The 24,537-nt window shown below is 47.3% G+C and overlaps 1 long non-coding RNA gene across 3 annotated transcripts; it reads right to left on the minus strand.

The window, feature by feature from the left end:
• Positions 1-6,794: 6,794 nt before the first annotated feature.
• Positions 6,795-11,720, minus strand: LOC122189181. 3 transcript variants are annotated; one of them, XR_006181729.1, is made up of 3 exons: positions 11,500-11,720; positions 9,695-10,011; positions 6,795-8,852 (listed from the first exon to the last, which is right to left on the minus strand). It is a non-coding gene; the product is annotated as an uncharacterized LOC122189181 (long non-coding RNA). The 3 variants fall into 3 exon arrangements; XR_006181730.1 differs by having other exon boundaries at positions 9,695-10,280; XR_006181728.1 differs by having other exon boundaries at positions 9,695-11,720.
• Between the last annotated feature and the right edge of the window lie 12,817 nt (positions 11,721-24,537).

The following is a 24,537-nucleotide window of genomic DNA, read 5'->3' on the forward strand; positions in this document are numbered from 1 at the left end:
AGGTTGATGTGGACTGCAGGTTGGGCTTGTTTGCTGGGGGCACTTTGCATTTGACATTTCCACTTTGTCATCCATGTGATGTCTGTCTGTTCCTTGGGCTTTTCAGAACCAGTTTGAATTCAGTCCTTGTCTTCCTAAGGGAAGCAGTATGGATGACTCACGGAGAAGGTGGTCATTTATCTTAGTTCGGGTACTAAATGAGTTGCCAAATTGCATGAGCTTGTGCTTGAGAGGCAGGGAGAATTAGTTTACCCAAAAGACCATAATACTTCAGCTCGATTACTCTTGGTTTCCCTTACCTATTAGAAGTCGTAATGATTTGGATGTACCACAGTTATATCAGAGTTGTGCTGTGTGGTTTCTTGTTTTCTTAGCTGATACACCATGTTCACTGCCAGCTTTGGCTTTATAACAGCATTTGGCCACTGCCTTTGCCTACTTTGAGCCAGATTTGTAACAAACCTTGCTGGGACATTACTTAATCCTCTCGATATGAGACTGAAGCAATGATTTAAGAAAAACCCACCGTCTGTTTTCCAACTAGTTTTGCACCTTTTTTGATATTAAATCTAGACCTTTCCCTCCTGGTTTCCATGTGTGATTGTTTTCCAGCCCGCACTAAGGAAAAGGAATTAAAGCAAGAGGATGTACAAACAAGAACCTTCAGCAAGTGGTTGCTGCTCCAGTCCCAGAAGGACTGTTTGTATAACATTCCAATAAAGTTAGACATGGAGTTTATTATGGAACATATTTTTTTTCTATTAAAAACAATTATTAAAAAAAAAAAAAAAGTTCTTACTGCTTGGGAAAAGCAGTAAGAAACAAGCAGAGATCTCAGGTGTTCTGAGGGTGGGAGGCTGTGTTTGCTCAAAGAATCTGAGAGGTATCACACAGATGGGCTTTCAGCAACATAAGAGCCAACACAGCTCTTCAGGGCTATTACTGTGTCAGTGTTGTCACTGACTTCAGAGGTACTGACTGGGCTTGCACAGGGTTATCAGGGCCACGCTCAGATGGGCTTTGACCATGTCCTGCAACAAAAGACATAACTGCAGCAGACAAAGGATGGAAGAAGTGACTTGACTGGATCCTTCTGGGCTTTCAGAGAAACCTTTGGCCTCATGGTAATCCATGAGTGAAGAACTTCCACACTATAGTAGTGCTACCAGTGTGATGAGTAAATAAGACCATTCTCTAGCAGTGCGATTTGTCATCATTTGAAAGACAAATCTTCATGAATTAGTGCTTGAGTAAGGGAACTGGCAGCTCACTTTGACATCTCCTCTGTGTCCTGATTTCTCAGCGTAAAGCAAAGACACTGGTGTTTGCCTGGCTCCCTGGGACACGTTGCTGAGCTCTCCCCACCAGGGAGCCCATGTGAGAATGGCATGCTATGATGTTGCTGTTGGCAGCTGTAGCTTTTTGTGCAGTCTACATGTAAAGGAATATTCCCTGAAAACACACAGAGGTCTGCAGAGCTCCACCATCTCCTAAACCTTGTAGTCCTAAGAGAAAGAGAATCAGCAGTTTGGGTGCAGCCTCACCAGGGGCTGTGCCCCAGCCCTCTCTGTACCACCTCAGACCATGCTGTCCACCCTATGTGGTGAGAGTTTCCTGCAGTGCTGCAGCATTGTATCCACAGCCCTGCCAGAGCCCGGGCAGTTAGAAACCAGAGGACCACAGCTTGCTTTGTGCTTTTTGTGGAACATCATCATATTTTCCTTCTTGTTGCTCTGAGGCTATCTGTACCATAGAGACGAGTCCTTCTCTTCCTGGATCTGAGCTCCCAGACACAGCTCGAACTGTTGGACTCCCGCTCAGGACCCCTCTCCCCTCCCTCCCATTAGCTCCTTCCAGCCCTGCTGGGGTTTGGATCTCTTGGAAGGAGATGCTTTGTTTAACCCTCATCGCCCTTTCTGCCTGGAAATTAAAAAAGAAGAAAAAAAGTTAATGTTTTGAGTAAACACGTGAAGCAGTTTTGAACCCCCCGGAGCTAAGCCATGGCTCACAATTAATTATATTTCTCTACAAAGAAATGCGGGGGGTCAAAGGGCAAAGTGAAGTAATACATTACAGGGAAGCTGACAGGAGAACAGTAAGTTTGGGCTTAAGTGAAAAAATTTTTGCTTTGCTGGCTCTTGGTACGGAGCCAACAACAACAGAGCGGGAGCTGGCTTGAAATGTCCACACTAACAGGTGTGCTGCAGACATCGCTGTGACTACTGAAATAAGGCTGTGAGTTAGTGCACGTCTGCTCAGTGTCTTCAGATAAAAATAATGTTAGGACAGTCTCGTGATGAAGATCTGCCCTTTGTGGGATTCACAAGCACTGAAATGTTCTCCTGTTAGCGATCGCTTTGTGTCCCTGGGAGGATATGGGCAGCACATGGAAACAAAGAGGTCTCTTTTGTTGAAGCTCTGTTCTGTACACTGAAGTTTGCTAGAGCACCAGAAGCTCTGAGCCACAGAGCAAGGAGACTCGTTGCCCTCCATGGAGCCAGGCAGGAGCCGCTCCCCTCAATGCAAGTGCGGCAGTGGAAGCCCAGGTAGCACCTCCATGGCTGGGGCAGCAGCTGCTGCTGCTGTGAACCCCAATTCCTGCTGGGGATCAACTTCATGGGCTGCAAAATCTTGCATTCTCCACCCAGAAGACCCGCTTGTTAAGTAAAAGCCTTGTGGGCAGATCGTAAGGGGCAAGGCGCACTTGAAGCCCTCCTGGAGTCAACAGGAATTGCTTGTGAGGGCTTAGGACCTCTCAGGATTTGGCTGTGTGGGCTTAGCAGCCGACCCACCAACATGCTTTTATTTCCCCCTAGTGTCTACTATTCCAGACCCTGTACTCGCCGCAGCATATGTTTCTCCTCTGGAGTCACAGCATACAAAACCACTTTGATTCCTAACACAGTCCCAGCTGGTCCCTCAACACAGCACTGCTGACAGATGCCTTCAGAACGCCTGCTCTGTGCTCCTGCTTCAGCTCCTGCTGTGCCAGGACTATGCTGCAGGAGCCGCAGGGAGAGCTGCGTGCTGGGAGAAGGCCTCAGCAGTCTGTGCAGCCGTCAGAGCGGGATGGTGGAGTCCTGTGCTGGTAATGGGGAGGTTTGCATCTGTAGTTAGGCTGGGGAATGGAAAACAACACGAACAGCAATCCTTCTCCTTAAGCACACAGCTTCATTGCCAGGTAGAGAAAGGAAAAAATTGCCTTATTGCATGCAAGCAAAGCTTGAAAGTACTTCTGACATGTCCAACACTTCAGGCAGCAGAGAAAAGCTCCCAGATGGGGCACTCTGTAAAACACAATGCAGCACACACACAGGCTGGCTGCCCACTGCCCGTGCTGCACAGCAACAGGGGCTGAACGATGAGGAGGTGAGCTGCTGTCCTGTCAGTCAGTGCCGGGCGGCTCTGATGGCTTTGCTTGATGTCACGGCAATCACCATCAAATAAGGTTACTAAATGAGCACGGTGCCAATTGCAAATTGCTGTATTTGTCACCACAGCACTTCATATCTATTTTGAAGCGCTCGACAGGAGGAAACTACAAATATGCAAAAGGAAATAAGCCAAGTAATTCGGTTTCATTTCAGCTCTGTTTTCTTTTGGCTGGAAAGAGAAGAACAATGCCAAAGGCTTAAGAAGAAACATAATTTTTACTAAGAAAAGAGTGATCTGCTGATGTGGGGACAAGGGAGAGGGCATTGCGGGAGAGATGTGGTCAGTATCAAGAATAAAAGGGTGAGCGTGGATCGCGCTTGGGATAAATAGTAACCCGGGGGAGACGTGGTGAAGGAATAATTACATCAAGCCTGGCCGCCTCCGAGTGCATGTCACAGCTGAGGCAGGGCCAGAAGGCAGGTGGGGAGCCGCGGTTTCCCAGGCAATAGATAAATCTGTTACAACATCACTAAGACTCATCTAAATATGGCTTTGAGCACAGGATGCGAGGAGGAGGAATAAAGAGAGGGAGGAGTCCCTGGAGAGGCAGGCCCAGAGGCAGGCAGAAGAGCAAGGGCTGGAATGAGCAGAGGAGGTTTCTAACAGGGGCAGAAGTTCCTGAGAAAACAAAATGTGCCTGGATCAAGGAGAGGACTGAACTGTGACCTCTCAGATTGGACTGAAAAATCGAAGAGGGGCATTCTGACATACAAAATCTGGGACAGAGTGCAGGGAGGTGGGGAAGAAGGAGTGGAAAGCCTCCAGACAGGCAGGCAGAAGTCAGCTGGGACCAGGGACCAGTCCATCCCCATTTTCCTGGCAGTGTCCTTAATCCAGCCACCTTAATCAGGAATCTTGCATTGACCAACAAAGCAAGCAAGGTGCTGAGGTCAGATCCTCCTCCTACAAATCCCCCACCACTGCCATTTCTTACAGCACTTGGTGGCACCTCTGGAAATGGAGCCCATAAGACCTGATTTCCCCCCCTCTGCCTCAGCCAGAAGCCTGCTTAGCTGTATCTGAGCACACTCTGGGTTTTCTTCCTTGCCCCATCTCACACCTACATACAGTCTCACTGTCCTGCCCAAATCCCCCTCACCTGAACAGTTCTGAATATGCCAGAATGCCAGCTGGGAGAGCGGTGCTGCTGCTCCCCGTCTGCCCCATGGAGAAGCACAGATGGTCTTGAGAAAGTGGGGGGGGGAGGGGGGAGGAAGGGAGTGGAAAGGAGGAAGCTGGGCACTTACTTCTGCCCAGAAATGCTGGCAGTCATGAGAGTGAGAGATCTGAGCATCCTTCAGCCTAGTTTTTGAGGTGTATTGTGGCCAGTGTGAGTCAAAGAGTGACAGACGCGTGCATCAGGTACAGCTGATGTCAGCAGGTGCAGAGGACACTCCTGTCATAGCACATGACCGAGAGGCGGAGGTGGACATCCCCAGGGATGCCAGTGGGGATGGCTAGGGGCTGGAGAGACAGTGGGGAAGAACTTGAAAGACTACAAGCAAAGAGCTGAGCTGAAGAGTGGGAGGAGGAAGCAGCCAGGAGGCAAAGCTGTTTCTGCTAGGGGAGCGGCCAGAGTCCACTGCTGAAGGCTGAGGGCTCCTCTCAGGCCAAGCTAAGAAGCTCTTTCCCATCAGCTGGCAGGAAAGTGGTGCTCTGCCTGTGCCATGGGCTCATGCGTGTGTGGGGCAGGGAAGGGCTACCTGCAACCACCGCCAATGGCCACTAAATGAAAGAGGCTTTAATCCCGCTCCGTTTTTCACCATCAGCTGTAGCACTGGCAGAGGCAAAGCAGACTTCAAAAGGCCTTTAGGACAGAGGAACCTCTTTCTCCGCACACTTTGCACAGAGAGGGCTAGGGTGCAGCTGTTTCATTTCTGCTTTGCTTTCTGCCTCTCATAGCTGTGTGCACGTCAGCCCCCAGCCCCTGGCAGGCTGCAGGGGAAGCTCAGCTCTCACAGACAATTTGTGGGCAGCACTCTTACTGGAATGAAATTATGCTCCTTTCTTGTGACACTGCCCCATCATTTAAAAGGCACTTTAAGTTGGGCTGCTCCTGCTCAGGTGCCATCTACTCCCTGACAGCCTGAGCTGGCAGTACAACATCTGCAACTCCATGCTCCATGGCTGCACCTTCCAGCAAGACTAAAAATATAAGCCAGAAAAAAAAGCAAATACAAGCTGAAATGGCAGCTTCTTGAGGCAAGGAAGAAGGGAGAAGCAAAGAAAATACAGCAAATGGGATGGCTGTGAGGGTCTACATCATTTCACATCGAAGTTCTTTCTCAGCTGTCCCAATTTAAAAAAATGGGTGAAGACCTATTCAGGCTTTAAAAGTGACATTTAATTTTGTCACATGGCTAAAATGATTTTCAGTGATCACTGGAAGGAGACACTGATAGTGACTGGGGTCCACGTAACGGTAACAGAAAAGGTGAAAGATTAAAAAACTACAGCCCACAGCCACCAGCCATTATCATCATTATATCAAACAGTAAAGAAGGTTTGCATGGCAAAACATTTTATTAAAGGACTCTGCTAAGGAAAACGAGCAGTATCACATCCAGAATGCTTTTTCATATTTGGGGGTGACTGCTGCTCGTGCTCATCCCCACACACCAGGGACTGCTGCTATCCAGCTTCCATGGGCTGTGTCCGTGCAGCAGGTGGACACAGTGTGGGACCATCAGTGACCAAAGCACTCAGTCGGTTCGTGCAGCCATCAGTTGGATCATGGTGCCAGCCACGGTGGGACAGCAGAGGCACTGTTTGCTTCCAGCAGGGCTTGGCCTCTCCCCAGCTCCCCTGGCCATAGCACAGGCAGTTCAGCATTCCCTGCAGTGTTTGTTTGTCACAGGGACAGGGCAGCTCTTCTGCACTGGCTTGTGATAGACACAGCAGGAAATGCAGCCTGCAGGAGGCTGCTCTCCTGAGCTTGAAACACCCTAAAAACCCAAAAGAGAAGTGAAACCACCCTTTCTAGAACATGGAAATGTTGAGGGGCGTTCAATGCTCCGGCAGCTGGCAAGGCTCAAAAGGCAGCAGAAATCCCCCATGCTGCGCCCACCAGAGCTGCAGGTGTGGGAGCAGGGGCTGCATCTCAGATGTCAGAAAGGAGCACCTGGTTCATGGGGGTGAGGGCCTGGGGAGTGTGAAGGGCCATTCAGTCCCTTCTGGAACTACAGTGGACGACAAGAGACAGGAGGGTGCCCCCAAGCCCTGGGAAGAGCAGTACAGTGGTGGAGTGTGAGCAGAAATTGACCTTCTCCTGGGTCCCCTGCAGCAGTTTTCCCCTGTTTCTCCTTGCCGTGTGTCTGTAAAAGGGATTCCAAACAATACTGCAAGGTACGTCCATGAGGAAGTTTTCAACTTTGGTCCTTTAATCGATGGATCCTAAATGCCCCAAAATTGTATGTTGTAACATAGCATAACAGTTAGAAGTGAACGTGTCTGAAACATAACAAAGGTTTTTAGTGTCATGATCAGATTACAATGGCTGCAAGGGTGTGGGCCTGAGATCATAAAACAGGCACTATGCAATAAATCGCAAATATTTATGTATTTAAATAAATAAGAGGAAAGAAAGAAAAGGAGAGAGATCTCTGGGAGGAGCACTTTTTGCATTAAGAGGTTATAAGTAATAACAGCCAGCTGTAGAAGGAAAGATCTCAAATCTATGTAGAGGTTGTCAAGCTACTCAGACACAGCATGCCAAGAAGATAAACCTCTCTCTTCCAGGTCAAGTTACTGCCAGGTAAATTATGTTTAAGCCATATTTTCAAGAAGCAATAGTGACCTCACATGGCTTACTAAGTTATTCCATCAGATTGTGATCCTAGCCCTTGTTATTACCTTGGTGGACTAAACTGAATTCAAATCAGAATCTGATCTGAATGCCAGAACAGCCCTGCTTTCCTAGGAATGAACTTCCATTACATTATGGGATTGCTGGTGACATGGGGCTGCAGATGGGAACTTTCTCCAGACACTGAAATATCCTGACAGTCCATGGGTGGGGACTGATCCAAGGATCCCATACTCATTTTACATGGAACATTTAATGAGCAGTGATCCTGGTGGCTCAGCTGGGACAGGGAGAAGCAGTGCCCAGGCTTTGAGGGTTCTGTACTTAAAAAAAACATTTGGGCAGCATTTGGGGAATGTCTATTCAGAGGCAAGCAACTCTTGTCACAGCTCTTCTGATGTAGTACTATTTCAAAGCCATTGGTCACCACGCAGCCCAAGGCACCAAATCCAGAAACTCAGAAAAACTCCCATTCTGCTCCACATGGCCTTCTGTGGGTCAAAGCTCTGACAGGGACTGCACTGGAATTGTTCCAAATGGAGAGCAGTGCTCTCCAGCACCTTGACTCACTGCAGTCAGTAGCATTTTTCCAGGGAAAACATGAGTTGCAATTTCCTACTAATACCATACAGCACCACTACAGCCTTGGAGATGAGAATTTCTGGCCATCCAAGACCAAGATGTGAGCAATGAGACTTTTTGCACGTGAGTCCCCACTTTGAGAGAGGACTGTGATGGATGGAGAGCAGACAGCTCTTCAACATACCGTCAATAGCTCACCATCAGGGTTACTCAAAATGATGGAGGCGATGATGATGATATGGTCAGTGCTTCATCCTCTGGCCAGGAGACTTTGAGGTGTGACTGCAGTCATTCTGTGATTAGCACTAAGCTCTGCTCCATCTTCACTTGTGTCTGTACAGAGGATGCTGCCCAGTGGATCTGTGTATCACATCCCACACGAGCAATTGACAGCAAAGAGACGGATCAGAAGCCAGGCAGGATTTGCAGATGCTCAGATCTGTTCAAAGCCCTCTGGCAGATCTGCAGATTGGAGCCACAACTCCGCCCTGAGCTGGGCTCCTGCCTGAGGCACCGCCTGCTGAGAGCTGCTCACGTTGCAGCGAGTGTGCACAGGGTTCAGACTGGGAGATCTGTGCGTGACAGTCTGTGGAGGAAGAGGAGAGGGGCCAAGGTCATCCCTTGTGCTGAAAGGAAGACGCTGGAGAAAGCCTGAGCTGCATGTGCAGCTCCCCACCACCTCTGCTCATACATTCCTGAAAGCTGACACCGCCAGTCATTTTTTGTTTGGTTCCAAGGTGCTCATACTTCAGATGACGGCAACTTGACATCCCCATCCATTATGCGAAGGGATTGCGGAAATAACTCGGCTCTCCCTCTTGCTGTGACATCCATCGTGCAGCACAGAGCCTGCCTTCCTCCATTTCAGGCACCAGGCGCCTCAAGCTCCCTGCTGTGCTCGGCCTTGAGGAAGGCAGAGGAGTGTTTTCCAAAGTCTGGCTTGTCCTGCCACAAAATCAGAGTCCAATTGGCACATCAGAGCTTTTCTCCTTGCGTATCAGCCACAGGTGCTTGGGGTGAAGCACAAGGCCTTTAACAAGAGCATAGAGATAATATAATATCACATTATGGGAGGCAAGTATGCTTCATTAAGCAATAACTGAAAATTGTACAATTGAGAAAGGAGCCAGAAAATTAAGACCTACAGCTCTTATGTATATAGCAAAATATTGTTAGCTTTGAGGTGGGGAACTGTGTTACCTTCTACACCCTGTTGACTTTAAGCACTTGTGTTCTTAACACACACACACACACACACACACACACACACAGCAAGCTGGCTCAGGAAATACAAACTATAGTAATTGCTTCAAATCTTGTCTCATCATTCCTGGGAACAGATGTCACTAGGGAAGGGACCTGCAGAAGGAGGAGGGGCAGAGCAATGGGATGCTCTGGAGAGAGAAAAAAATCAGAGTACTTTTGCATTAGTGAAATGGGATACCCATCTGGACACACAGAGAGGGCTGGCAGCGCGCTGTTACTGCACCATGGATCTGACCATGGCATCTTGTAGTTGCTTTTACCAGCGGGCATTTATGTGATCAACAGCAATTAGGAGAAAATACGTCAGATGGGAGACACACCAGTGGGTGAACACAAATCCTTCCTTTGCTTAAGCATTGCTGGAGTTTAAACCTTTTGCAGAGGGGATTCATTTTCTTTCTGTCTTTCTTTCTTGGAGGGGAGGGGGGAAGGGGGGGACTGGAGAGGAGGGAAGGAAGACCTGAAGTGGAAAAACAAAACTAAAAAAAAGCAGCTGTGGAGCCGCGTGTGCAAATGTTGCAGAGGAAAGCAAAGACGCGCTTACAAAACAAGCCAGGAATGCTGGGGCCCGAGCTCTGAAACACATACGGTTTATGTTGTTCTTACCACAAACCAAAAATATGTTCCCATTTGAAATGGTTGAATCCACAGCTGTTTTAAAATCCCTTGGTACTTCTGAGACAAATGATCCAAGTCAGACTGTGCTAACAGGGTCAGTTTGAGAGCCAAGTGAGAGCTGTGACTGATGCAGAATCACTGCAGCTCCATCCCTTTCCACATCAATCATCGCCCAATGAAAATCCTGTGGGGCTGTCGGACTCTCTTACAATATTGTTTACATTAGGAGATGATGTAAAGCTCCTCCAGCTCAACTGTGCTGCTAGATGATGATCCTCATAACGGCAAATGGGCTTCAGCTGCAGCTGTAGGACAGCACGGAGAGATGCAAGAACATACCCCGGAATTTACATCTACAAAAGCAGTCATTAATGTTTCATAAAATACACTCATTGATTCATCTCTGCAGGCAAATTCTCTCCCTTTAAACAGATGATTATAAAGCACCTTGGGGCAAGTCCACATCCTAGGCGCTCTGTAAAGTAGCCATGCTGATATTGTCATAAAAGCTGAAATGGCTTTAATACATTTCCTCACAATAGCAGTTTTAATTCACTCGGAGAGAGCTGGCTGTCTGGAAAATAATATTTTTCTCAGATTCACACCTGAGGTCAAAACCTTGCCCTCCACGCCAGAGCTAATAAATCACGCTTCTTTTCGCCTGCTCCCTGTGAATTGCCTGGACGGTGTCTTGTGGGAAGACAAAAAAGGGCCTTTGAGGGAGCACACAGCATGGAGGGGGAGGGCACGGGAAGGCCCCCGCGTGTACTGTAGTCACGTATGAGAAGGGGAGGCTCACAGCTGTTCCCAGCCTTGAAAAGAAAGCCTCGGCACCTGTTTAATCTTGACTGAAAGGTCTTAAGTTATGGCCGTTATGCTCTAATACACCCCATTAAATAATTGCATATTAAATGTGCAGAAAAGAAATGCTGCTCGAAGCGGCGGGGATAGAGCAGCATGGCAGCCTCCCTCTCTCACCCTATGTGCCCCCATTCAGGCCCTCCTTTCCTCTTCCTCTGCTGCTCATCAATACGCAAAAATGCCCACCGCACCCAGTGCCCCAAATCTGTCGACAGGGAGGGCAGATGCTGCTGAACCGCTCCAATTCTTCTCTCGTTTTTGACCATCCCTCCCCATCTCTCCCTGCATGAACCAGCCAGGTGCCCTGCGCAGGCTGGGACACCCCTGAGGATCAGCCGCCTGCCTGGGCAGGTCTCACAGCGATGGGAGCATCTGGAGGTGCCCGAGGCTGCTCTGTCCTCAACAGATGAATGCTCTGCTTCATGGCAACGCAGCACTCTGGTCCCAGGGACAACAGGAAATGCGGTCACATGAGCCATTTGGCCATGCACTTCTGGCAGATTCAGCTTAAAATCAGGCTTCACATGTGGTTTTAGAGGTAACCAGTGTCTGGTTTGATATTCTGTTGACACGGTCTGTTTTCAGATGTGGTTTCCAGCACAGGCCTCACAAGTGCTCCTGTCCTGACAGAGCAACAGGAGGAGCTCCCTCAGCTCACAAGATAGACTCATGTCAGCACATTTGAGTGGACTTGCAACCTTGGCCCTGGAGGGCTCAGGATAAGGAGTGAGAGGCTCCCAGTGTCCCAGGCACACCTGGCATCCTTGCCAGAAGGCCCCAGGACAGCTCTGAACTTGCAGCCGCAGTTCCCAGCCTCCCCTGGCCCTTCCCCTTTCAGGGATGAACACTCATCACGAGATGTTACCGCATCTTTCATCACATGCCACCAACTGTGGGGAAGGGCAGATGGCACAGTTTGGAGGTCACCTTACCAACAGCGTCCTGACAGGAGAAGATGGAGGCTCCCTTACTGTGCCTTGGCAGAAGAAGTGGGTGCATGAGAAGGCCTCTTTCGGTAGCTTGTTTCTCCAGCCTCAGTGCAGCTGTGTGTTTAGTGTAGAGGAAGCAATGTCAGAGAAAACTCCTCACAGTGGACAAGGAGATGGTGAAAGCCTGATGCTGCTTGGTGTCCGGGGCTGTTCCCTCCACTGTGGCAAACTGGCCCCTGAAAATGCTTTGCTGTCCGCACAAAAGAGCTTTATGCTGATGAGAGAGACTTCTATTGTGCCGAAGGAGCTTGACAATACAACAGCCCTCTTTGTGTGGCTGCTTCACCCATCAGCCATATGCAGTCTCAAGGCAAGGCTTGCATACTGTAGAGGGCATTACATGATCCCTCTGCACAGAGATACATTCAGCTCGAACAGTGTTATTTTTGTCTCATTTTTTAATGGCTGCTAAGAGGGGGCAGACAAAGACAATGGCAGGGAAACTGAGGCATGAGCTCTGCAGATACTTTATGTATTTCACTTACAAACATGGACAGGAAAAAAAAAATCAGTGAGGTCCTGATTCGCCTAATTGCCCAGCAGTGGCAGAAAGTGAATAGGCAGAGTTTGCTTCAACCTGCACAGACTGAAGCTTCACCTCACCATATGTCTACTCAGCCACGCACTACTCACCCAAACAACCCACATGGCAGCTTGGACACTCCATCAGAGCTGTGCCTGCTGCTCTGGAAGAGTAATAAAAAATAATTTCAAGTGTTCAGTGTTTCTGTCCTTGCTGGAGACTAGAACTGGGCTGTTAACGGTACTTTTCTATCCTATTCTATCACTGTAAGCAGTGTAATTGCAGATGTTGGGAATGCCACCCTGCCCTCTTACTAGTTGCAACTTTAAACAAGCAGTTTGCTTACAGTGACCAACTAGATTGGCATTTCCTAATGCTCTTTACTGACTGGATTATCTTTCAGCCTCAGAGCATCTGCAGCCACACGTTAGCTGGTCAGGAACGCCCCTCTGTGTCAGACCTTGTTGCTAAATTACCCTGAGACGGAATGGTCATGGGCTGTCAGAGGGCTGCAAGGTTCATCTATCGCTGACACTCAAATGCAGGGGGATTTTCTGGAACAACACAGCTCGCAGATCCTTGCTTCCAGCTGGCTCTTGCCCCTGTTTCACCAGCAGCAGACTGCATTGCTGGGTGCTGTAACAGATCCTCCACCAAACTGACTCATTTCAGCATCACATTCAGCGGTACCCTGAGCTCATAGCACAGAAGGACGTCTTTACCAGGATATATTTATTTTCACAGTCCATTCAGAAGACTCAGCACCATGACTAGTCACCTTCCTAGCAGCAAAAAGTTGACAAGTGCTTTTTTCTAAATCTGCTGTCCTGTCAGGGGCTCAACCAGGCAAATCTCAATTTATTTTCTTAAGACAATAAAATAAAACAACTTTACATGAAAATAAGGCCCTCAGGTACAATCTCAAACATTTCTGCTATTCACTGCAGGCTCAACATTTTTTTTCTTCCTCCTATTTAATATCCCACCACTGTCACCCATCCTTGCCTACCAGAAGGTGGGCAATGTGCCTCCCAGGAATGACAGGCGGTGGTGGCTGGTTACTCGCAGACAGCCCAAATCCTGGCTACAGCTGAGGAGGTGAGTGCTGTGGCTGTCTGAAGAGTTTTGAGTCCACTTCCAGCACTTTAGTTCGCAATGTCAGCCTGCCTTCTCTCCTAATCCTCTCACAGCTATCTGTAGTGCAAGAGCAGTCCTGACTGAGCTGCATTTCTTTAATCTTTTCGGGCTGCTAAAATCCAAGCTGTCAAATACAAGTCAGCAAACTGAAAACACAGGTGTCAATTCTTGACTGAGTTTTCCACATGGGCTGGACATGCTTTTAAGGTGAAAGCGCCGGTCCCTTTCATCATGCCCATCCTCTGCAGCCAGTCACTTGCTGCCTATAGCATTCACTGTGCTTCTCTGCAAGCATTGCTTTTCACACCCACCAGTTTCATGCAGCTCTGGCACACAACATGCATGGTTGGAATTGATTACACACAAAAGCAAGGGCTTTGTGACATGTCTCTCCTGTCATATTGCATGGGGACCAAAGATTTCCCAGTGTTTGAGATTGGCCTGAAGCAGGGGTGTATGGGAACTACTGAGTCACGGCCTGAACCTCTGATTGATCACCTGAGGCGAGCCATGAGCCAGCCAGAGGAGCACAGGTGAAGGCAATTCTCTTGTGCTGCCGGAACGGGTGGAGCCTGGCCTGGAGCCTCCTAGACCTATTTAAGAGCTGGCTACCGGGGGGAAGGATCTCATCTGGAGATCGCATCTATTGGCGTTTTGTGGTGAGCCCAGCCTAAGGGTAAGCCTTGCATTTTATTCTCTTTTGTTATCATTGTCTGCTTTGCCTAGCTCTCTTGATTATACTGTGATTGTAACATCTTGATATCCACTGATTATACAAGGGGCATTCGGAATACAAAGAAAGTGTGCTTAACAACATCGTTCCTCACCTAGAAACAGAGATCATGCTTGCTCACAGACATGAAGAGACTTGACTTGCATCATGTGCAGCCAAAGGTGCAGCATACTTGTGCTCACCGTGTGTTGCCCATGAAGTAAAAAAAACACTGGACTTCCCTAAGGCTCCATGAGAGCCTTTATTTGCCGCCCAGGCCTTTCTTCATCAGCACACCCTAGACCTGCTCCAGAGGGCAATACATCTCACACACAATGAGCAGACTACGTCTGCCACTGCTCCAGTGTGAGAGAAGCCCGTTAATTTAATCCTGATGAATATACTAGTACTCCTACCATCTTCCCTGCTAACTTTTGAGTTTTATTCTCTTGCCACAATTTCTATTCTGGCCTGTAAAGTGCTTGAGGGCAAGGACTGTCATATCTGAGCCAGGCTTGCACAAGGACCAGCACAGTGAGTTCTGAGGGGTGGCAAAGAGAAGCCTTAATACTGGATAAGCAAGGGTAATAAAGGCAGAGTCTAGCTGCTGGAATGAGACTAAGCCTACCAATCCATTTCTGCCAAGGCCATCTGAGGTACTGACTTCAGGACACCGCCCAGCTCACTTGGATTTAGTCTGCTGAGATACAGAGGAGGGCTGGCTTAGCATGTCAGCCTGCCAGAGCCAAATCTGATTGATTCCTCAGTCACCCACCAGAATTACCCCTGAGAAGCAGCTGCTCATTTTCAAAGATTTCAGGGAAACTCAGGAGCTGAATAAATATTAAAGCAAAGTCTCTCCTAATTAGGTGATCAATAAAGTGAAGTTGAAATGTGAAAACAATAATTCCTAGCAATGCTGTATGCACTTATTTTGTCCTCAGCAACTCTATCACCAACTACATTGAGATGAGGTAATAAGCCTGAGATAAGCCTCTGTATTTCCAGACAGGTGCACCATTCTGTTGGGTTCTTTGTTGTTGTTTATTTGTGTTGGAGGGGGTTTGGGCCTTTTTTACTGCCTTTGTTCGAAGCGTAAAGAATGGGCCACTGCCAGAGGGAGGGTACCAGGCTTGATAGACCAGTGGTCTGATCAGGTCTGGCATATCCTTTGTTCCTCTGTTCCAATTTAATGCCTGCTGGGAGTGAATTCCAGTCATGTGGGGATGCTTTCACCAATGAATATTTACCAATATCCTGATTACCCTGGGAATACAGTTTAAAAAAAACAACTCCAGGTGAAGTGAACGCATACTAGAATTAGCACTCACAAATAAGTAATGAGTGCTTTTCTTTAACAGTGAAATAAACAACAAAAACTTACTGCTTTGATTCATGCATGCATTTAGGACTAAAGCAATTCAAGGCAGCATTTTCCTTGTGTTAGTGGTACAAGGTCTAGATTTCTAACTACTGATAAACCTATGTATCATGTTGTAATAAAGCGTTATTTTAATGATGCGCTGCAGTAGCCAAATACCAGGTAGTAATCTGCTTTCTTTAACTGCAGAGAAACTGATGCAGTAATAGTGCCAGGAACACCTCTGTCACGCTGAGTCCTGTGTATGTCTTCATGCCACCTTTATCATTGGCTTTCCCAGTTACGGTCTGAAGATCACTTGGTGCTTACCTGTGGGAACTGGCTGACAATGCAGCACTTGTTCTACCTCCTTTATAGCTGCTAAACTCACTAAAACAAGCAAAGAATCAATGATCCTCTTCCCAGGTGTCACACAGATGAGTAAGTAATTGCAGCAGCTATGGGGATGGCATGCCAGTAGCTGAAGAAGAGTTGGGCTCTGCGACTGCGTGTGGAGGTGGAGGACGTGGCCACTGGGTGATCTCTGCTCTGACATGTTAATGAGTCTCAGCCCCCACGCTGGGCTGTTTCAGCTATTGAATCAGTGGCAGGAGGAGATAAACGAGAGCTATTCCTGGCCTCAAACACAGCGAGTAAGACCTCTGAGTACTGAGACCTTGCGAGGTTCTCAGCTTTCTCTTCTTTAAATGAGGTCTACAAGAAAGAAGCAAACCTGGAGAGGAGCTTTGCAGCACTGTTAATGCAGTGGTGGAAGGGACAGATTCTGCCTCGTGGAGAAGCAGAGGCCTTGAGTTATTCATAGTAAGGGGTTATTCTGCTTTGTAGCCTGGGTCAGTTTCAACTCTACATCCAGAAGTGCAGAACTGCTCTGGCCTACACAGTGCTCAACAAAGCAAGGCTGACAGACACAACATTCAAAGGCCTATCTGCCTAAAAAACACAAGATTTTACAATGGCATATGACAAGAATGTGAGATCTCAGTTATAAGACTTTTACATGGTATTTCATTGTCCTTTCTGATATTTTTCCTTAAGAACAATTATAGATTTGATAGGGAGACTTCGTGTGTATTTTTGTCTGAAAACATCCTATAAACCCTTAATTCCAAAGTCTATGACTCAGGGGAAAAAGAAATCAAAGACAAACAGTGAAAGCTCTGGTGCTGGCAATGCAAATTCTCTGTTCTGCTCTGTGATGCTGATTTGCTGTCCTGCATGCAAATCCCCAGCCTCTAGAGGGGGGAGAGTTTCACCTTTTGCTTCAAGTGCAAAATGATGACAGGTCAGGATTTTCTCAGTTTACTGCAGTTTTGGGCAGGCAGGGATTTGGGAAGGAATCTGGAGTTGCCAGTTTCACTTTTCCTTAAATACGGCTCTGAAACTTTAACGATATCCAGACTCTGAGATGAGCATGCCTCTAGCTATCCATGCCCTTGCTAGTACTGCCCTTCTCATGCAGAGACCTCACCACAGGTCAGCAAAGAGGAACAGCTCTGTGGGATTTCTGCTTCTTCCTCCACTTCATTTGGATCCCGTGTGCATGACTGGTGAACACCTGCATCCCGTCAACAAGAGCAAGTGAGTGGCACAAGTGAGTTGCTAGCAAGCAATACCACGCAGGGATGAACAACTCCTCCAGTCCTAGCTAACTTGGGGAGTTGTGAATGTGACTGCAGTGAATGGAATGGGGCAGAGCTTAAACATTTATACAGGTCACCATATAATTGCAGGAAATGTAGGACAGACGTTTTTGCATTAATCTGTAATGTTAAGCACTTAATCAACAACTTAAATATTCTTCAAATTCCCAGCTTGATTGACAGCATCTGAATAGTTTTCTATAAATTAAGTGGGCTTAAATTTAAGCACATTAAGGTTCCCTAATTAGTACTGACAGTCATAACCAGGTTTTCAGCAATTTATACTTATGTTGCAACGTGGATAAGGTGTTCAATCTAGATTTGGAGGATTTGAGAGTTTAAAGAATTCCAAAAACATAAGTAATGGACCAAAGCATCAGAGATATGACATCTGCTCCAGAGCATGAAAGAGACTGTGCTCTGATCCTTTGAGAGCAGTACAATTGCCAGAAAATATTAACTCAAAATAAATGTGTCAACTGTTATTTGCAAGCAATGAGCCACGTTCCTCACTCGGGGCTTTCTGGGGCAGCTTGTCTCCTTGGTATCTGTTTAGGATGCTTCTCTCTTCATAGTGCCAGATAGTCTCACAGTCCTCACTGCACATATCTTCACAAACCTTGCAGGGTAGCAGAGTGCTGTCACTGGTCTTCAAAGATGGGGATCATGAGATTTTTGCTTGCTCAAATTCTCTAAAGTAAAACAGGGATTAGAAAGGCCATCTTCAGAATCCCAGCTTCCCTTTCGTGCTTCCTGCTGGATAGCTCTGCTTTTTGGCAGCAGCTTCATAACATGTAGGTCTGCTTGTGACAAATGCATGAGAGCACTGGCTGGTTCTGCAGCCACAGCCGTCCGGCTGCGTGCTTCTGGTTAAAAAACAAGGGCCAGAAGTTTGTCAGAACTCTGTCTCTGTTTTTATACAGTGCTCAGCAAATAATAGACAACTTGCAACTCATTAATGTTTTAAACCTGTTATTCATAACTCTGTTTGTAGTGACTTGGGTGCCCTAAGTGTTACTGCTATTTTTTCATTCTCAAAGTGATCAAATCTGAAGTCCTATTTACAGGGATACAGCTTTTGGCACAGCTTCCACACTGTTAACAACCAGGCTCATAACCAGCAGCAGAAAGAAACCTCACAGAGGGTATTGCAGAGCTTGGGAAGGCTGCTGTTAATGCCTCTCATCCCTCTCCAGCTTGCCAGAAGGTACAGTCCCAGTTAAACATATTAAATACTGCCTCCACAGTGCCTTTCAAAGTCTTTTTTTCATTGCTTACACCAGCACCTGAATGATAAACATTCTCATGGTCTTTCTCTCCTCCTCCTAAAGTTTCATCAATATTTGATATTTGTTACTCCTGAAAGCCTAAGCTCTGCCATACAGGACATATATGCAGATAGTTCCTGAATAGAGTTGTATGAATAATGGATTTTTTTAGTCTGCCAGCCAAAAGTGTTGCAAAAGTGTTAACTCTTAAATAATTTCCTCAGATCAGTGTTAAAGTTGTTTTTTGTTGGCTTTTTTTTCTGAGTTATCCGTCCTTCCTGTTCCAGTAGGTGAATATTAAAACAAAAATGAAAATTTCTTTCTTTTTTTTTTTTTTTTTCCCCCCCAAATATAGAAATGAATTATCCAGAAGTTTCAAGGCTTTCTTCCTGCTCAGGAGAAATGGTTTGGCCTGGCTTTGGTCCAGGCTGCTCACAGAGCATTTCTGGTTCCCAGTGCTGCAGAACTGCAGTACAGAGCTGGCCCAGGACAAGCTCAGGACAGGCCCAGAGAAGGCCCAGGACAGGCTCAGAGTTGAGGGATGACACTTGGATGGCAGACCTTGTGCCCATGATGGGCAGGCACAGAGTGCATCCCGGCCTGCAGCTGGACTGCTTCCCTGCCAGGCACCCAGCAGGACCTGGCTGTGCTGTCGTTCCCTGATGTTGCTGCTAGCTGCCACTAGCAGGGAGCCAGGTGTAGGCCTGTGAATGTTCCAAAGCTAATTGAATTTAGCACTTGGATGAAGTGCATGCTAGTTAGAATTCAGCAACGTGGATGACTGCCAGGGTCCAGCAGCAGCAGAAGGCTGCAGGGTTAAGCTTGGTGCCCTGTGAGGTCAGTGCTGCCAGAACCCAGTGAGCAAAGAGAAGGTTTACATTGTCTAATTAACAGAACGTTTATTAACAGGTAGTGTGAGTGTGTCTGCTTAGCTTTGTAATCACATCCCTTGGAAATGTCATAATCTTTTGTGATGCATGAGCAAGGAGTAGTGGTTTGCTCTTGCTCAGTGGTTCTCCCTCATGCAGAGGAGGTCTGGTGCCTTCCTCAGGACACAAAGAGCCCTTCCCATTGCCCACGCAGGAGGACATGGCAGGATCCACACTGTGCTGTGTGGGCTTCCCTGTGTCATTGGCTTCCCCATCTATGCACAGAGACGCTTATTAGATCAAATTCAGATCAGAGACATGGCTCTGGCCAAGATACCTGAACAGTCATTGTCAGGGATAGGAACAGATCAAGCCTGTGGATTTGGACTCAGATCTTGTCAGAGGAGAGCTGGTCTTACAAAAGATTTAAATATAGGTTAAATAAGATAAGATCTAAATAAAGATTAAATATAAGATAGAGAAGTGCCAAACTCAGAATGAACCACCAGCTCAGTCAGAGTCTCAGGTATACTCATGAATCTGATTGGCAAAAATTTGTCAGTGCAGGCTGATGACAAAAGGATTGATAGCAAACATAATGACTTTCAGTCTCCTGCTTACTGTCTTGGTTTTAGCATGATTGCAACAATAAATTGTGTGGATAGAGCAGAGCATACCCTAGACATTCAGTCACAGCACTCCTATACTTTTGGCAACCTAAAACAAGACAGGCAGCAAGAAAGACATATCAGTAGTGCGCAGTGACAGGGCAAAGGTCTAAAAGCATGAGGTTGAACATGGGAAATTCCAACCAGTAAATGGGAAAACATTTTTCACTGTGGTGTGAAGGTGGAGGTCCTGACACTGCAGCTGGTTTCCTAAGGAGGTTGTTGAATTTCCATCCTTGCAAATGTTCAAAATCCAACTCATCAAGTCCCTGAGCAACTTGCTGTGGGTGACCTTCACAGGGGAAGACTGAACAAGATCACATCCAGAGGTCCTCCCTGACCTAAATTTTCCAGTGCTGTAAGGCACTGTCCTGCCTAACCAGGCCAGCTGGTCTCCTCCAGTCTCTTTGCTGTCAAGGCAGCGAAGCAAATGCTCCAGAGCAAGTGAGGTCCTTTGGTATGACCGTTCAAGTAGCCATCCACTCTTTTCCAAGACCTTCACGAAGATTAGGTAGGCAAATTGGGATTTTTTGTCAATCACTTGTTTTCACTGTCCTAGTCAAGTGTTTGATGCATGAAGAATGACAAGATGAAATGTGGAAATCGTGCTGGTTTCAAAACTGCAGAAAAAGACAGTAAATGCTGGAGTTAAAAATTATCTGGGATATACTAGCTTTCTTTTTTCCTACCTCAGTTTCACTCACAAGGAATTTTTAATTACTTGTAATGTAACTGCTACTGCATAAACTATGTACTAGCCAGTCCACATTGCTAGTTAGCTGCACCAGGAGCTTCTCCCATGCTCATCTGTGTCACTGTCTACTGGGATCAGGAGCTTTCTCAAGCTCCGGATTCACTGGACAGTGGGCTTGCTAAGAAAACCAAACTTTTCCCTTAGCATTTAAAAGAGGGTATTCATCCTTCCTGCAGGAGAGAACAAAGTCTGGAGTTTTCAAATACCTGAAGTTCTCACAAGTTTATAAGGGCTCTGGCAAATTCCTGTAACTGTTTATGCTCAGAGTTAATGACACTGTGTTGTACAATAAATATGTTTTAAAACTTCATCCTATCGTTCCCTGCACGAGAGCAGTCCCAAGAGCTGTGCTTTGCAGGATGTCTGCAGGCTCACAGCATGAAGCTACAGAAACCACTCTTCTCCACGTGTTCAGCTCCACCTGAAATTGATAGCGGCTGGCAGGTTTTGCCCCAAACCAGGATCCAGTCTCCTTCTGGAATGTACACAGATGCAGGAATTCACAGCTGCAGTCAGGTAGTGAAGCAGGAGGAGAGGAAGGTGTCTCCACAAGCAACCTAAATATCAGTTCATATCCTGGCTCTGACTGCCTTGAAAAACTGAAAATAGCCACCTTGTCCATTAGCTTTCAGAGAGCAATAGTTGCAGTTAAGTACTGAGGTACCTCATGGGCTAAAGATGTTCTGAGCAGTGCTTTCATTCTTCCAGAGATTAGAGTTTGCCTGAAATTAGAAGATTATAAACCATAAAGGCCTCTTAGGTCTTCCTACATTTTCCCACTGATAAAAGGTGTAGGATGGAGTGAAAGAGCAGCACTATTTCATCGCTTTATCCTAGACACAACTGACTGCAGCACAGAAAGTCTCCTCTCTGGGTTGGCTACCCTGTAGCTGGATGCAGATGCTAGATGCACACGAGGCGGGAAGACTTGTTAGCTCTTCTGAGACGCGTTCTGTGTAGCGGCGAGCTCTTTACTGAAGCATTTGATGCACGCAGGGAGGAAGGTGTTAATCTGCTCACATCCAAGGCACAGGCTGCAGGCTGGCTGCTGGTAATTGCTGCCCCATAAATGTGCCTGTCATGCCTCCTTAGTCTTTAAATATCCAAACTCAAAATAGATGTCTGTGCAACATGTTGAGCCCAGCACTATTGTTTGGCGAAGCAGTGTTATTCATTTAGCTCCAGCCAGCTGCTCTCTATATTCAGCCTGGAGGAGCAGACTGGAATTCATAACCAGACAGGCAGGCTGGGAAGCCATAACTTATTCCCCGCACTGATAAACCCGTACATCCAAAGTACAGCAAATGAACGCCCGCTGGGAGCCCGCCCTGATGCTGAGTCCCGTCCTTTTCCCTGCCACAAATAGCAACGACTGCAAGGGAAGCCGCCTTCATAAACAAATGCCCTAGCCCTTAATTCTCGATCAGCCGCATGACATAGCGTTGCTGGTATGCTGAACGCGGCACAGAACGGCAGGATACGCCGGCAGGTCGCACACGGCAACGTACAACACGAGGTTGAGGCCTGCGCCTGCTGCTGGGCGGGGACCCGGAGCGGTCAGTTAGTTGTAACCACATTGCCCTCTGCTGACAGATGCACACGGAGGCTGAGCCCTGGAGCACCGCACAGCCCGGTGCCGGCCTCCAGCGCTGCGCTGCGGGCCCGCAGACACGTGCTTGGCTTCGAGCTGATGCTCTCTGCTGAGAGCTCTTTCTTTTCCTCCCTTAACACAAACAAACAATTGTCTGAGATGTTTTCCCTGCATTCTTCATCCTTTTGTGGGCATGGTGCACGGCCCTGTGCGCAGCCCAGCTGCAGGCGTGCGGCTGCGGTGTGTGGGAGCGTCTGCAGCTGTGGGAGGCCCATGGCTGCACAGCCCTGCGCCCACGGCACTGCTGCTGGGGAACCGGGCTTCTCAGATAACCACGGGAAACTCGGTCTGCTTCCCCGTGCCCTGTATTGAAACATCAAAGTGCCCAGTGAGTCCTCCCAGGCCAACAGCAGTGGCTGTGACCGCAGTGGGGATTGCTAAGTGGGCTGAGTAAGCACAGTCTTGACTCTGTAAATCACACTTAACATCCTTTGGCTGGCTCCTGCCTTCTGATGTGCTGCTGTCCTCTCCTTGTGATGGGCTCCCACTCCCCACATGTCTTTGAACCACCTCCAGCATCATGTGGGTTGCAGGGAGATAGCAGTCTGTGGGGCTATAGTTCAAAAGGCTAGGTGTTGGCATATGAAAATAAAAAGGCCGTGACCCCTACTCTGGGACAGGGGTATGTTTTACCAAGGTAGTTCAATTCCTCTTCTCTGGGTTCCATTTAACTGAGGTAGAAGGAGAGCTTTAGAGAAGGCAAGTGCAATTCCATAGTGAGGAAGTCAGGACAGCAAGGAGAGTTGTGCTGAATACTCACAATGTGCACTTCATACAGTCAAGACACATTTTTTTATACATTCATTAATGTGGGAGAAACTCAGGTGCTATGTGTTCCCTAGGAAAATTTTTATCTGTAGCTCTGTTATAACAATGCAAAGAGCACAGACCTTGTTGTTGATACTTTCTGTCTCAAAAGATACAGCTTTATACCGTGAGTAATCATTAGGAAAAATGTATTACTTGCATGACATGCATGCATTTGTGTGGAAAGTGTGTTTGTGTTCCCTCTTTAACAGGATGCCCTTGAACTGGACAGAAAGTGACACTTCGGTACTTTAAAAGAGAATGGTGGTTATAAAGGTACTAGGCAGGCGAAATGATGCTGCTAGTTATGTATGTGTTATAGTAGTTACGTAACTCTCTGCATGTCTTCAGTGAGCACACTGCGTGCACAGTCGGGTTTCCCTTCAAGGGCAAACAATGGTTAAAATCAGCGCAGTTCCTTGAGGCCTGAATTATTTTCATCCAACTGCTGATGGTTTCAAAATGTTTTCAAATCTCCTATGAAAACAAAACAAGTGGGAACATCTGTGAAGCTGAAGCAGCACGGTGCATGCGGGATGGGCTGAGACTGGGGAAGGAAACCGGCCATGGGCCAGCATGCTGCCAAATGCCATCTCCACCGCTGGAAGCGCTGGCAAGGAGGGAAGCTGGGACAGGAAGGAACTGAAGAATCGAGCCATGCATGAAGGCCATGAATAAAAAGAATATAAATAATGAAGCTTTAGGTACTGGGAGAACTCCTGCCACGTAGGAAGAGGAGCAGGCTGTGACTCATCCATCCCAGCCCAGTCACTCCAGGGCAAGCGTGTGAATCACATGAGCGTGCACCGAGGGGCTATATATAGCCAGTAGGTGAAGCACCAGTTATTTATTGTTGTGTTTGTGCAGAAGGAAACTCCCCAGCACAGGAAAGATGCTACTCCAGGTCTCTTGTGTTTCCCTCTGTTTTTATGTATCTGCTTTCCCTAGCCTTATTTATGCTCATGTTCTTTCTTTAAAAGCATATACTAATGACGGCAGGGTTGATAAATAATCACTAGCACCAGTGTGATCCCCTCCAGGTGTTCTATGAATGCAGCAGTGTGGGAGTCCCCATTCTGCCTGCATGCACCAGGTCTCCAGCAGCGCCCCCAAGGGCGCAGGGCTGGCTAGATGGCAGGATCTCCTTCAGGGCAGCCCTGCTGCAGCCATCCCCACTCCTGCACTGGGGAGCTCTGCTGAACGCCGTCTCGAAACAGAGACGTCAGCTCTGTCCTTCATGAATGCATCGCACGAGTCTTAGCTATTGGCTGAAGGTGTCCACAGCCCCTGTCAACATTAAAGAGAGAAGACCATGTGATTTCTGAACAAACAAATGTTTAATACATTTAAAAACTGGCTCTCAGTCCTATTTGGAGTATCAGTGCTTTGCTTTTCAACAAAACTCTTTCAAGCAGCAAATTGTCTGGCTTTTTTTCATACATCAATTCCCCTTGTTACCATTGAAAGACTTGTCATGCAAGGTTACAATGCAGCACTTGCACTTCTTTACTTCAGCACACACACATAAACATAATCTTTCCCCACCAATGTCTTTCAGATATATTTTTTTT

This window comes from Lagopus leucura, unplaced genomic scaffold (assembly GCF_019238085.1).
Source record: "Lagopus leucura isolate 7727_CA_CO unplaced genomic scaffold, USGS_WTPT01 Super-Scaffold_100157, whole genome shotgun sequence".
NCBI classification, from domain to species: domain Eukaryota; kingdom Metazoa; phylum Chordata; class Aves; order Galliformes; family Phasianidae; genus Lagopus; species Lagopus leucura.